This window comes from Lissotriton vulgaris, chromosome 2_1 (genome assembly GCF_964263255.1).
Source record: "Lissotriton vulgaris chromosome 2_1, aLisVul1.2, whole genome shotgun sequence".
NCBI classification, from domain to species: domain Eukaryota; kingdom Metazoa; phylum Chordata; class Amphibia; order Caudata; family Salamandridae; genus Lissotriton; species Lissotriton vulgaris.
In genome coordinates this window covers 361,236,027-361,249,607 of record NC_141687.1, presented here as the reverse complement: position 1 = coordinate 361,249,607, position 13,581 = coordinate 361,236,027, and the positions used below count along the sequence as shown (strand labels likewise).

General features: G+C 50.0%; 1 protein-coding gene across 1 annotated transcript in view; it reads right to left on the bottom strand.

Annotated features, from left to right (window-relative positions):
* Window positions 1-13,581, bottom strand: part of SPAG5 (sperm associated antigen 5) — a 643,746-nt gene that overhangs the window by 261,819 nt on the left and 368,346 nt on the right. The window lies entirely within an intron of this gene.

Below are 13,581 nucleotides of genomic sequence, written 5' to 3'. Positions count from 1 at the left end.
CAAGAGAGGCACCCCGGACCCTCCTGGTCCACTCCAGACGCCATTTTAGGTCCACCGCGTGGGCTTGAATTTGCCAAGGCTTTGTTGCCCAATCCTGGGTCCAGCGACGCCGACAGCTTCTATCTTCGTGGGACAGCTCGATCCTCCATCCTGGTAGCCGACAATGCCTCCTGGTCCGTGAGATCTCCGAGCACAGCGTCACCCACTCACCTTGTCGAGGTGGCTACCATCCGGTGCCCTCCTGGTGCCCACTGACTACTGGCTAGTAGTCTCGAACTTGGTCCCCTCTGCTTTCAGGTGTCATCTTCCATCGATCCAGGCTTGGATACACCGAACTTTCTTCACTGGTCGCCTGCCAGCAACTTCTTTCTTCCAGGCTCCTGGTCCGTCAACGAGGATTCCCGACGTCTTTTGAGTCCTATGCAGCTGCAGCCCCTGGGCTAGGTAACTTCGGCATTTCGGTGCCCCAGCATAGCCTCACTATCCAAGGGTCAGAATCTACTTTCGTTTTCCTCCTACCAGGTCGGGTTCGCCCGAGAACACTAACTTTGCAATTTCTAGCTACCATAGACTTTGTCCCGCATCTCGCGTGAGAGTGCACACCCTGCACCCGAGTCCCCTGGGTCTCCTAGAAGTAATCTAACGATTCTATAGTCAAGTCCTAGCGATTCCAAAGCCTATTAGTACTGTACTTACCTGCTAGTAATTTCGCATTCCACTTTTCAAGTATATGGTTTTCCGTGCCCCTCGGGCATTTGTATATACTGTGCTAACTTAAGTATTTTTGTAAGAGTTTTGGTTTGTGCTTAGTACCCTGTCCTCATAAAGAGTACAGGGCTGTTGTGATCTTTAATAAATAACTGTTTATTTTCATAACACTTGTGTGGTGTCCTTTCACTTGGTGTTCAAGGGGTATATGTGTGGTAAACAGCTGGCTTAACACGCCCTCTCGAGTCTTTAGCCTTAGACTGCTCGTATCCATGCTACTAGGATAGCTGGTCTATAAGGTTGACTTACAACCAATCATCAATAAGGGTTGCTGGACTGATACATAGTGTTCACTAGAATAGTGAGCACTGCATATCAGGCCACCTTCTCACAGGATCTACCAGAAAAAGCGTTACCGAAGGTAAGTAACTTGTTCTTCTGATGGATACATCTGCCGTGTGGATTCCTCACCTTGTGAATAGAGTGCCACAGCAGTCCCCACTCCCGGAGGAGGGTGTCCACTCTTCTAAACCAGGAAGTCCTGAAGGAAAGAACGCGCAAAATGGCCATCCCTCCTCACCTCAGTGTCCAAGCAGTAATGCTTTGCGAACGTGTGGAGGGAGGACCAAGTTGCCGTCCTCCACAGGATCACCTCTAGTCAATGCAGAGGTAGACGACTTAGCCTTTGTAGAATGAGCCCTTATTCCTTCTGGAGGTTCCTTACCGGCCAAAGAGTAGCAGATCTTTATACAGAGGACGATCCATCTGATAAAGTCCTTTATGGACCGCTCTTCCTTTCTTGCAGCCAGCAAAGCCAATGAAGAGCTGATCATCCAACCGATAGTCCTTAGATCTGTCCAAATAAAAAGACACCGCCCTCTTGGGGTCCAGACGGTGCAACCTCTCCTCCTCCTTGGAAGGATGTGGGGGAGGATAAAAGGAAGGGAGGGTAATGGATTGACCAAGGTGGAAAGGAGTCACCACCTTAGGGAGAAAAGCAGCCCTGGTCCTAAGAACCATCCGATCAGCATGAATGGTCAAGAAAGGGGGCTTGGAACTAAGAGCTTGAAGCTCACTTACCCTCCTTGCCGAGGTTATTGCGACGAGGAAGACTACCTTCAGAGTTAAAAACCTCATAGGACATTTATGAAGAGGCTCAAAGGGAGCACCCATCAGAAAAGTCAAGACAAGATTTAAGTCCCACTGAGGCACAATAAAAGGAGTAGGAGGGAAAAAATTTGTGAGACCCTTCAAAAACCTTACAACTACAGGAGACTTAAAAAGAGACGGCTGGTCAGACAAACAAAGAAAAGCCGACAGTGCCGAAAGATAACCCTCAACCGTAGCAACAGCAAGTCCCTGCTGCGCCAGAGAAAGAGCAAACCGGAGAACGTCAGACAAACGGGCTCTCAAAGGGTCAATAGAATCCCCACCACACCAATCGACAAATTTAGACCATCTATACGAATAGACAGATTTAGTGGAGTCACGCCTGGCTGACAAGATGACATCCACCACGTCAGGAGTGAGAGAAAAGGAAATCAGGTTGCCCCGTTCAATCTCCAGGCATGAAGGTGCAATGTCTGGAGGTGGGGGTGAAGAACCTGCCCCTCCATCTGAGAGAGGAGGTCTGCCCTGAGAGGGAGACGGAGCGGCGGGTGAGAGGAGAGGTGGAGTAGATCTGTATACCACACCCTTCTTGGCCAGTCCGGGGCGACCAAAATGACTTGGGCCCGGTCTTGGCGAATCTTCCTCAGAACCTGAGGAATCAAGGGTATGGGAGGAAACGCGTAAAGGAGTCGATTTCCCCAACTCAACTGAAACGCGTCCCCCAAGGCTCCCTGCATCGGATACTGGAGACTGCAAAATGACTGGCAGTGAGCATTCTCGCGAGTAGCGAACAGGTCCACCTGAGGAGTCCCCCACACCCGAAAGACGTGACACATCACCTCCGGATGAAGCCTACACTCGTGATCGGCAGAGAACTGCCGACTGAGAACGTCTGCACGAACGTTCAGAACACCGGCCAGATGATTTGCCATCAGACAAATCTGGTGATCCTGAACCCAGGACCAGAGACGCAGAGCCTCCCTGCAGAGACACTGCAACCCCACTCCCCCTGCTTGTTGATGTACCACATCGCGGTCGTGTTGTCCGTCAGGACTTGGACCGACTGACCGCAAAGGGAAGGGAGGAAGGCCTTGAGCGCAAGACGTATCGCCCGCAATTCCAGAAGGTTGATGTGAAGTAACCTTTCCTCTGGAGACCAAAGACCCTTAACCTCCAGGTCCCCCAGATGAGCACCCCACCCTAGAGTGGACGCATCCGTAATCACTGTGGCCACCGGAGGAGGTAGCTGAAAAGGCTTCCCCTGAGACAGGTTGCCTTCCACGCCCCACCAAGACACATCCGCCGCAGCTTCTCTGGAGATCCTCACTGACTCCCTGAGATCTCCGTTGTGCTTATACCACTGGAGCGCCCTCATGTGCCATCGTGCATGGTTGACCAACAGAATGCAAGAAGCCATCAGACCGAGCAGGCGAAGGACCTTCAGGACTGGAACGACCGCTCCATTGTAGAATAAAGGAATCTTATCCTGTATGTCGCGAATCCTTTGAGGAGGAGGGAATGCACGACATACAGTTGTGTCCAGTACTGCACCTATGAACAGGTTGCGCTGGGAGGGCACCAGGTGAGATTTGGGCACATTTATTGAAAAACCCAACCTGAACAACAACTGGGTTGTCTCCTGCAGGTGATGGAGCACCTTCTCGGCCAACTGCTTTGACCAGCCAGTCGTCCAGATAAGGGAATACAGGAATCCCCGACCTTCTGAGATGCGCTGCCACCACCGCCATCACCTTGGTGAAGACTCGAGGCGCAGTAGTATTCCCAAACAGAAGGACCGCAAACTGATAGTGCTGCGAACCCACCGTAAAACGGAGATACTTCCTGTGCGACTTCAGGATAGGGATGTGAAAGTACGCATCCTGCAAGTCGAGCGACACCATCCAGTCTTCTTCCAGCAGAGCCTAAAGAACCCGAGCAAGGGTGAGCATCTTGAATTTCTCCTGTTTCAGATAGAGATTCAAGATCCTGAGATCCAAAATCGGACGAAGTCTGCCATCCTTCTTGGGAATCAGGAAATACCGGGAGTAGCATCCCTGACCCCATTCCTGTTCTGGGACCACCTCTATCGCACCCTTCCTCAACAGAGTTTGAACTTCCTCCTGCAGGAGAAGTAGATGTTCCTCTGAGCAATATCCCTGGCAAGGAGGGTAATTGGGAGGGAATTCCCGAAAGGGAAGGGCATACCCATTTTCTACGAGATTGAGAACCCAAAGATCCGATGTAACCGATTCCCAATCCCGTAGAAAGTGAGTAAGCCGACCCCCCACCGGACCCACATGATCCTGGATGGCGGATCTAGGGCTGCTTTTCTGTGGCTGGGGGGTTGGAGGAGGTGGAGGAGGAAGAGGTCTGACGCCCTCGAGGACGCGCCCTTTGCCTTCCCCTGTACGACCTATACAAGGTGTTTGACTGCTGCTGCTGCTGCTGCTGTCCTTGCCTAAATGTATGAAAGGAGGAGCGACCAAAGCCTCTGAAATTCCTGGCCGTAGAGCCTCTCACTTGCAGACCAAGAGATCTAGCAGTCGCCCTGCTGTCATTAAACCTCTCTAAGGCCGAATCCGCTTTCTTGCCAAAGAGTCCTTCTCCATCAAAAGGCAGATCTAGCAACGCAGATTGCACATCAGCAGAAAAATCTGAGGATTTCAACCATGCTGAACGCCTTGTGGCAACAGCAGTGCCTATGATCCTCGCCACAGAATCTGCAGTATCAAGGCCGCTCTGAATAACCTGACAAGCTGCCGCCTGAGTGTCAGATAAGGCTTCCTCAAAGTCACCTCTGCAGTCTTCAGGAACCTTTGGGATCAAAGTACGAACTGAGTCCATAAGAGCATGGATATATCTTCCCATAAGGCAAGTGGCATTTGTACATTTTAACGCCATACTCGCGGAAGAGAAAGTCTTCTTGGCCACCTGATCCTGCTCTTTAGCCTCCTTGTCACCAGGAACTTGGGGAAAAGCACCTACTGACTTCTTGGAACATGCCGCTTGGATCACCAAGGAGAAGGGTGTGTCGACAAAAAGGCAGGGTCCTCAGGAGCCACTCTATACCTCCGAGCCACACCTTTCGAGACTGCAGGAGCAGAAAGAGGCTTCTTCCACACTTCCATAATGGGATCAGTCAAAGCATCATTGAAAGGGAGCAAGGGCTCCACCGCCGAGCTCGGAGAATGAAGAACCTCAGTAAGCAGGTTCGATTTGAACTCAACAGTAGGCAATTTTAAGCCTAAAAGACCCGCTGCCTTTCTCATCACCACGTCATATAGCTGAACATCCTTAGACGGCACATCAGAGCCTGATTGCAAGACCCACTCTGGAGAAAACTCAAGTCCACTAGCCTCTGCTAGATCCTCGAAATAATTTTCATCCAGCTCACCTTCTTCCAAGTCAGAATGAGACTCACAATACCTCTGCTCTTCTAGCAGACGTTGAGCCTCCCTTCTAGATCTCTGCTTAACTTTGAGTGCAGCCGGATCCACTGTCGACTCCGACGGCGCCGGAGCTGACGTCGGAACCGAACCCGAAGGCTTAGAAGGATGTTCCAAAGACTTGCTTGGAGCGGGCGACTGGAGTCATCGACTTCGGACGAGCCGGCATCGGCGTCGACCTCTGTGGAGCCTGGTACTGCCACAGTGGGGTCGGAGCCGGCAAAAATGGCATGAAAGGTGCCGGGGCGTATGAATGAGGCACCCCCAAATGCCATTGGACCCATAGGACCCGAAGGCGCTCCAGAGGGGTACCAAGACTTAGAGAAGACATCATACATGCTTAAATCCGGAGATTCTCAGCCAGGCATGTCGTCGCAGCATAACACTAGTGTTGACCGCTCTGGCTGCGGTGTCAGCCGCGTCCAGTGCACACTTAATCGAAGCATTAGAGATCAGCTTCCCCTCTTGAATAAGCATCTCAGCTGCCTCCTTGTACTCATCAGGCAGGTGTTGCAACAGGGTCTCCAGTGTGTCATAGTGTGCCCTGTCATACCTCGCTAGAAGCGCCTATGTATTGGAAATGCGCCAGATATTGGCAGCCTGTGCTGCCACCCTTTTCCCTGATGCCTCAAAGACCTTAGATTCCTTGTCTGGGGGAGGAGCATCACCCATTGTCTGAGAATTAGCCCTCTTCCGGGCATTCGAGATGACAAGAGAGTCCAGAGGCAACTGCCCTTTAATATAGGTAGGATCCGTAGGCGCCGGCTTATACTTTTTTTCAATCCTAGGATTGATCACCCTTGCTCTGGTAGGCTCTTTAAATAGCTCTACAGCATGTTTTAAGACACCTTTTAACATAGGTAGAGTTTTTACAGTCCTTTCTGAGACTGAAAAGGTATCAAAAAGGAAATCGACGTCAATAGGGTCAGCATGGAGCTGGACGTTGTGAATTTTAGCTGCCCGTTCAATGAGGGCATTGAATGCTGCAGAGTCCTCTGTAGGAGACGTCTTCACAGAATAGAGTTGAGTATCTTGTCCAGAATGAGGGTCACCTGGGTCAGCACCAGCAGCCCAGGGTTCATTGGTATCATCAGGGTCTGTATAGACAGGATAGCTGTACTCATCCTCATCATCCCCCTCCCCAGCGTCCACATCAGAGTAAGTGGGCGAGACATCTAGAGTCTGTGGAGAAATTGGTTCCACCAGGACAGGAGTGGAAGCAGAGTCCTTCTTTTTCTTGAGGGGAATCTTGTAGGACTCCATTGGTTGTTCCGGGGCAATTTTCCGCTTGTGGAGGGAAAGTCTGCCCGTCTCGGCATCAATAAAATGTTCATGCTGTTCGCCCACCGAAGATTGTCGATGCTTCAGGGTGGACGCCCCCGCCGACGACTTCGGCACCGAGGACACCTTCTCGTGGACACTGGTGACCGCTTTAGGGTTGAAAGCCTTCGGCGCCACCTTCGGCAGCAACATAAAGTGAATGGGCGTCGACGCCCTGTGAGGTTTCTCGACTGGCTTCGGAGGTGGAGGATCTGTTGGTCCTACCGTAGATGCCTTCTCCCTGATACGCTTTAGGGAGTCCGTCACCTTCTTGGTGAACGCGGCGGACAGCCGTGCCGAGTCGACGGGATCATTCGGGCCACCACTAGTAGTGGACTCTTGGGGTGCGCCGCTCGTGGCCCTATCCTGTTGACGCGGAGTCTCGTGAACTTTCGGGTCGCCGGGTCCTTTCTTCGAGTCACCGAGTCCTTTGTTGGTGTCGACCACCTTCAGCGCTGACTTAATCGGCTCGACCACCTTGACTTTAGTCTTTAGCGCGGCAGACTTCGTCTCAACGCCCTTGACTTGAGCCTTCGGCTCGACAACACCCTTTTGCTTCTTCGGCGCCGAGGGCTCCGAGGCTTTGGATCCGACCAGAGTGATGCGCACTTTCGGTTTCGAGACGGGCACCTGCGCTGTATCTTGTGTCGAGACCGTAGGTTTCGCTTTTGGTTTACCAGGGTGCGGCTCAATAGCAATGTCCGTGGCCGAGCCCGAAGGCGGGGCTGTAGAACCCATCGAAAGATCTTGGGTAAGGCCTAGTGGCGATCCCTCGACCTGAGCCTTATGAATCGGTACGATTCCAGTGTCCGAGCAAGGTAGCTCCTCGTCCGAGCTATCCTCCATGGCCCCAAGGGCCCAGTCGTCGTCCCCTGCCTCGTCGATGACTTCTTCAGCTTCGAACATTTCTGCGTCCGCATCGTAGTCGTAGTCGACGTCCGACGCGGGATTCGACAGGTTGTCACCGATGTCCCCGGTAACTTCTTCCTCGACATCCCCGGCATCGAAAATGCCTGTAGGCGCCGGTGCAGTCTGCTGGGCCTCCTGGCGCTCAGCGCGTCGATGCTTAAGCGTCTTCTTGGACCTGAAGCGGGAACAAGCCATACAACTGGCTTCATCGTGGTCCAGCGACAGACACTTGTTGCACACCGGGTGGACGTCGATGTGGGGATACTTTGAGTTGCAGATGGGACATCTTTTGAACGGACTTCGTTCCATGATGAATAGTCGATAGGGTCCGAGGCGTTGACTGGGCCCTCCGCGTCGAAAGCACGCGGGCGATGGAATCCGGCTCGGAACCGAGCTAGAAGAGTTAGGCACCGAACGCAAGACAATACCGACGTGTACTAAAGACCTTTTGGTCTTAGGAAAGTTTTTTTTTTTTTTTTTTTTTTAAATCGATTCCGACTAGAGGGAACCAATGAACACAATGGCGGAAAAAATCAATCTGAGGATGGAGTCGATGCCCATGCGCACTGTAGTCCAGGGGAGGAGCCACCTATCTCGTGATACTTCGAAGACTCTTCCAGGACAACAATGTGCGATCATCCGGACCCAACACTAGGCTGCGATCTATGCACAGATATGAATTCAGCAGCCCACATGCCTCGAACCTTCTCTTTATGCCTGTTGCGGTTGGCCGCACTCCGAGGTGACCGACCTCGAGAGATAATGAGTAAGGCGTCACACTTAGGGAAAGGCTGGGTCGCTTTGGCTTGCGATCGTATGTCGAAACCTGCACCTTTCTTAAAGTGCTTGTTGTGCAAATCTCTGGGTCAACTGTTTAAATCGATTCTTTAACGATACCCCTACTGAGGTTTATCGTAGTTACTGTTCTCACATGGGTTCTCTATGTCCAAATAGACTTTAGGAACATTTATCCTAATACAAGCATTAATACCTTTTCTCAGACCCTCGGACAGATCGCCCGCGGTATAGGAGGCCCTTTACCTAACGAGTTTTACTTCTCGTGAAAAGCTGATTCCGTTGTCCATCACATAAAGAGCGTACTAGTGGATCCAAGTGAGTCTGGGCTCGACTTGAAGCCGTCTAATAATCATTGCGGGTGGCTTCTATCTCTTTTGGTTGATTTGATTTATTATATATTATTTGTTGGTTGTTTGTAGGCATCCTGTTTTTAAGGACAGAGAGAGGCTAAAGAAACCCCCTCCCCCTCTGATGTGATGATTGATATCGGAAGCTTCAAAGAAACCCTCTATCGATGAGATGGCTTCACTGTTTGTTCTTGGATGAGGTAATTTATGATATATGCTGTTGGATGAAAGTGAATGATAAATGTGCGATTGTGCCCTGGGAGTTAGATCTACTGGACTTTAAAGGAACCCGCGGTTGGTCTCTTCCCCTCCTAACTTATGCAGGTTTTAGGGAATATGCCAGAATAGGGCACTGAAAGATGAATGAATGTTGCGGGTGGTAGTTAGATGTTCCTGAGCCTGACTTTCGGGCGATATTCGAATGTTTTATTGACCTCTATCATTTTGTGCAATTTTGAACTCACTGCATATATGACCAAAGTGGACATATAAGGATTGGTACATCAATGCAAATGATGAATAATGCTTTGTTATATCCTGTGTCTAAAAATATCGATGGAAATGCAGCAGAATATATATGTGATAATTATTAATTATGATGGTTTAATGAAATTTTGTCTGAATATGATCAACCTTGCAATTGGTTGTTCTTTTGTCCACCACAGATTTGCTGTTGTGTATTATTTATTGCCTCCCCATTTTCCTCGTGTGAATGCCCTGATGAAGGTGCGGCAGTAGATCTGTCCGGGCACCGAAACGCGCGTTGGCGTTATCTCCTGTCCTGCTTCTACGATCTGGGGTCTCCAGCGTTGTGCTGAGAAGACTCTGCAGGACCGGTTCTACTTGTCACTCTGGAACCACATTGAGGATCTTGGATGACTGTTTAGTTTGATGTTTGAGTGAATGTGTTATTTGACTGAATGATTGATTTTGAATGTGTGAGGAGTGTGGTACTTGGGGCTAGTTTAGAGATTTTATGAAATTCCACTGTGTACTGCGAATCACCTTTTAAGTATGTTATTGTAAAACAAAAAATGACAATAATGATCCGTTGTTTAAATATAAATAACAAATAAAATGAAAATAAAAAACATATTGTGTTTATAACTGTCGCACGGCTAATTCTGTGGTTTGGTCCTAGAATATGGTGAGCTCAATTTTGCTAAATATATCCTAATGGACTCCTAGTGAGCCAGCTTAATTAATCCTGTAGGGTAGACTTTATCTTTGTTTGGTTTGCGTCATTTAACTGGGAGCCCGTGTCCCGCTCCCCAGAGGCCTCGCCTGGCCTGCATCACACCTCTTCTAGGGTCAGACCAACACCCCGGCCCCCCTAACCCCTCCGGCGTACTCTACATTCTCTGCTAGGGGCTGCCCTGCATAGCCCTTGGCCCGTTTAGGGTCAGCCCACCCACTCAATAGCTTAGTGGCCCCTAGAGCCTCGGTCTTCCCCGGCTACGATCAGTCTCAGCCCCGCGTCTCTGGGACTCTTAGTCGCGACGGTCTCTGACTCACCAGTGTCTTCCGGCTCCCCACGGGTCGGCAACCCACCCCCCACACACACACCCTGGAAGCAACTCCACGGGAAGACCGGCAGCCACACTGTGGCCGCTCGGTGGTACACCGCTCCTCACCTCAGGACGTCTCTTGGACCGGCAAAGCCCCTGAGTAGCACACCTCTCTGCTGTTTCAAGCCTCAGAGTATCATCATCTTGTCGTCCAAGATGGTGCTGGTGGTCCGCAACGCCTCAATTTTGTTTTCCATTCGGAGTGTATCGAGAAGTTTAGATGGCCATTCGCTTCGTCCCAGACTCCTAGGGTGAAAGTCACCAGATTCAGAGCATAACTGTGGGGTCAGAGTTTAAGTTAGACCGCAGGATTCTGTCTGATTCCCTGCTGCTAGTGGGAGCGCCGGAAAAACAAGTCTAGTCGGCCATTTTAGCAGGCCTCTTCTGATGGTATTGTTAACCTGCTAATTACCTATTTGGAAACCAATTAAGCCTACCTCTTTTCGGTCTATTATCAAAATATGATGAGCACTAGGCTTAGGGGCTACACAGAGCTGTGCTGGGACGCGAGCTCAGACTGGCTGATGTTTGCCACTTAGCACTACCTGAAACTAGGCGGTCCCAGAGCCTGAAACAGCACACACCCAAACTGTGTCAGGCAGTGCCCAGTGAGCTCAATGAGAGGTGTCCATGGAGGAAGATGAACACACTGGCTGCCGGAGCACAGGATGGGCAGATGTAAAACCCATTCGCGTATGGACAACCACACTGTTGCAGATACTGCCTTACAGGAATAGTGAGATTGAGGGAGCATGCTGTGGCTCTACTTTCTTTAAAGTGGTCTAGGGAGGAGTTGGGTTTCTCATCAGAGGTAAGTCAAGAGAAAAGGAAAACCCATTAGCCTTGTTTGAACCTCACCCAAGAAGCCTGTGGGTCTCATCCACGCATGGCACCAGAGCACCACTCTAGTCTTGACTGCTCTGCCTTAACAGTGAGTGATGTCCAGGTTCAACAGTATGACATACATGGCCATATCACGGCAGATCTGAATGGTCTGCACCATTGGTGGGGAACTCCTCCGGGACTGAAGGCAATATCTCTGTGACCAAGTTGACTAATGCGTAGGAGTACCTACCCAGAAAACAGCTGGTGATAACGGATCGAAAGGAAAGGCTAGTTGAAGAGAACAGTTCCTTTCTGAATGCTTCAAGTCTCTTCATCTTGCTATCTGGAGGGAGAGTTTGGGTAGATCCTGCGATTGGAAGCTCGCCATAGGAAGATGATGAATCCAAAATGCAAGGCCGCATGTAGCAGGTCTATGGCAACGTGCTACCCTGTCAATTTACAGGTGGCCAGTAACAAGGTTTAGCCCAGGTGCATATGAGGGAATCAGACAGGGCTTTGTTGTAAGGCAGCAAGGACTCAGAGAAGGTCTACCCAGCCAGCACAACTTCAGTGAGCACATCAGTATTTACTTCACCAAACGGAAATTGTCCAGGACTTCAGCAACCCATCTGAGACCACAGCAAATGAGGATGTCTCTTTCTTTGAAGTACCCAGAACACTTACCTTTTATACGTCCAAATGGAAATGTTCATTGTGTTGAGGGGGTAATACATCCTCATCAGCTTCTTCATGGCCAAAGGCTGGCCAGCTTTGGTCAGTATCCAATCTGAATAGTTGTTGCAACTCTGAATGGCAGCTCCTGTGCAAAGGTGCCGTTTTATCTGAGTCAGTGTGAACACAGGCAAGTCAAGTCAGGAGTGATCCAGGTATCAACTTGGAAGGCACCAACAGGTTTGAGGTGCTGGTCGTGGAGTATGTTTCGGAGCCCGGGCTGAACCCAAAGGATGTTTGGGAATCACAGAGTATGCTAAGAGTGGACTCATCTGTACTAAAAACCTGAATGGAGGACTCCATGGATCCTTGGGGCCGGAAGGTGTACCAGAGGAGATGGGAAGGGTCCAGCAATTTTCTTTCTTGAATGCCTCATCCTGTTGTGCGTTGCTGATTGCACCAGAAATTCATGAAGCATCGTGATCACCTGCAGAAGGAACTCCTCAGCAGCAGAACAGAAACAAGATCGGGAACAACTTGCAAACCTCTCAAATTCTCAGAAGGAGAGTGGCATGGCAGGGACAAGGTATGCTTGGAGTTTTTAGATTTTGACATACCCAAACACTTAAACCATGTTGAAGACCTGCTACAGGAGAAGGTCAGACAGTGGAACTGGTATGCACTCTCTACTTTGAGCGGGAACAGGACTTATAAGACTCTTGCCAAAGTTCAGTGATGTACAGGTTTGCAATCTTGAATAGCCCACAGGTGTAGAAGGGCACACAGTTCACATGACTATGGAGTGATGGCCCTAACCCAAACACCTGAGACATAACTTGTGGGGATCAGTCACAGGCATCTGCTACAAGGCTTAAACCCTGTCGTTTTAGGAAGGGACATGTTCCATTGCACACTGGAAAATAATTTTGGCAGAAAAAAAACTCATCAACTGATCAGAAAGTTAGGAGGTATATCCGGATCCATGTACGAAGGCATATAAATAAAATAAATTATGGCAGTGAGCTTGTATGGTTCCTATATGTGTCTGCAGTCATTACTTCCAGGGCACAGTGTAGTCAACCCAAAGCACCCAGCGGAGACCTTGATCTTGATCCAGACTTATCCCCTGAATGATGACGGGATTCATGCCTCCTCTTCTTATGTTTTTTCCGAGAACCGGAAGCGTGGTCAGACGAGGACTTCGAAGCCGACGCCTCACGAGACCTCGACCTGGATCTCGACTTCGATCTCTTCGAGCGCTTCGAAGACTTTCTAACCTTACTAGTTTTAAGCTTGGCCACCAGGAGCTTCTATTCCCGCTCTCGAAGAGCCTTCGGATTCATCTTCTGGCACGATGAACAACCTTCAACGTCGTGATCCGAGCTCAAACACCATATGCAGTCTTGGTGAGGGTCCGTAACGGACATCATCTTCCCACATTCTCTACAAGGCTTAAACCCTGTCTTCTTTGTCGACATGACAATCGAGCAAAAAGGTCAGAGAATGGAGAAACAAGGAAACAAAGTAATAGGAAACTAGAAGCTACAGAGTAACCCGTTAAACCGTTAGCGTCGACGACGCGGAAAAAAGGGAACTGATGTCATCATGCCGGCGTGGGCCTATTGTAGGCGTCGGTGACGTCAGCGGAGTCGCGAGCGATGTCGTGTCTCTATGACGTCCGAGTCCACGTCGGCGCGAGGCTACAAAAGAATTTCCGAATGTTGCTGACGCAAGGGGGATATTCACAAGGTGAGGAATCCACACGGCAGATGTATCTATCAGAAAAATCATACGGATCCAGTTTAGCACCTCTGGATATTCTAAAGGTGATAATCTGCAGTTACTAGTATCCATCAGAAATTAACTGTTGCAACTGGC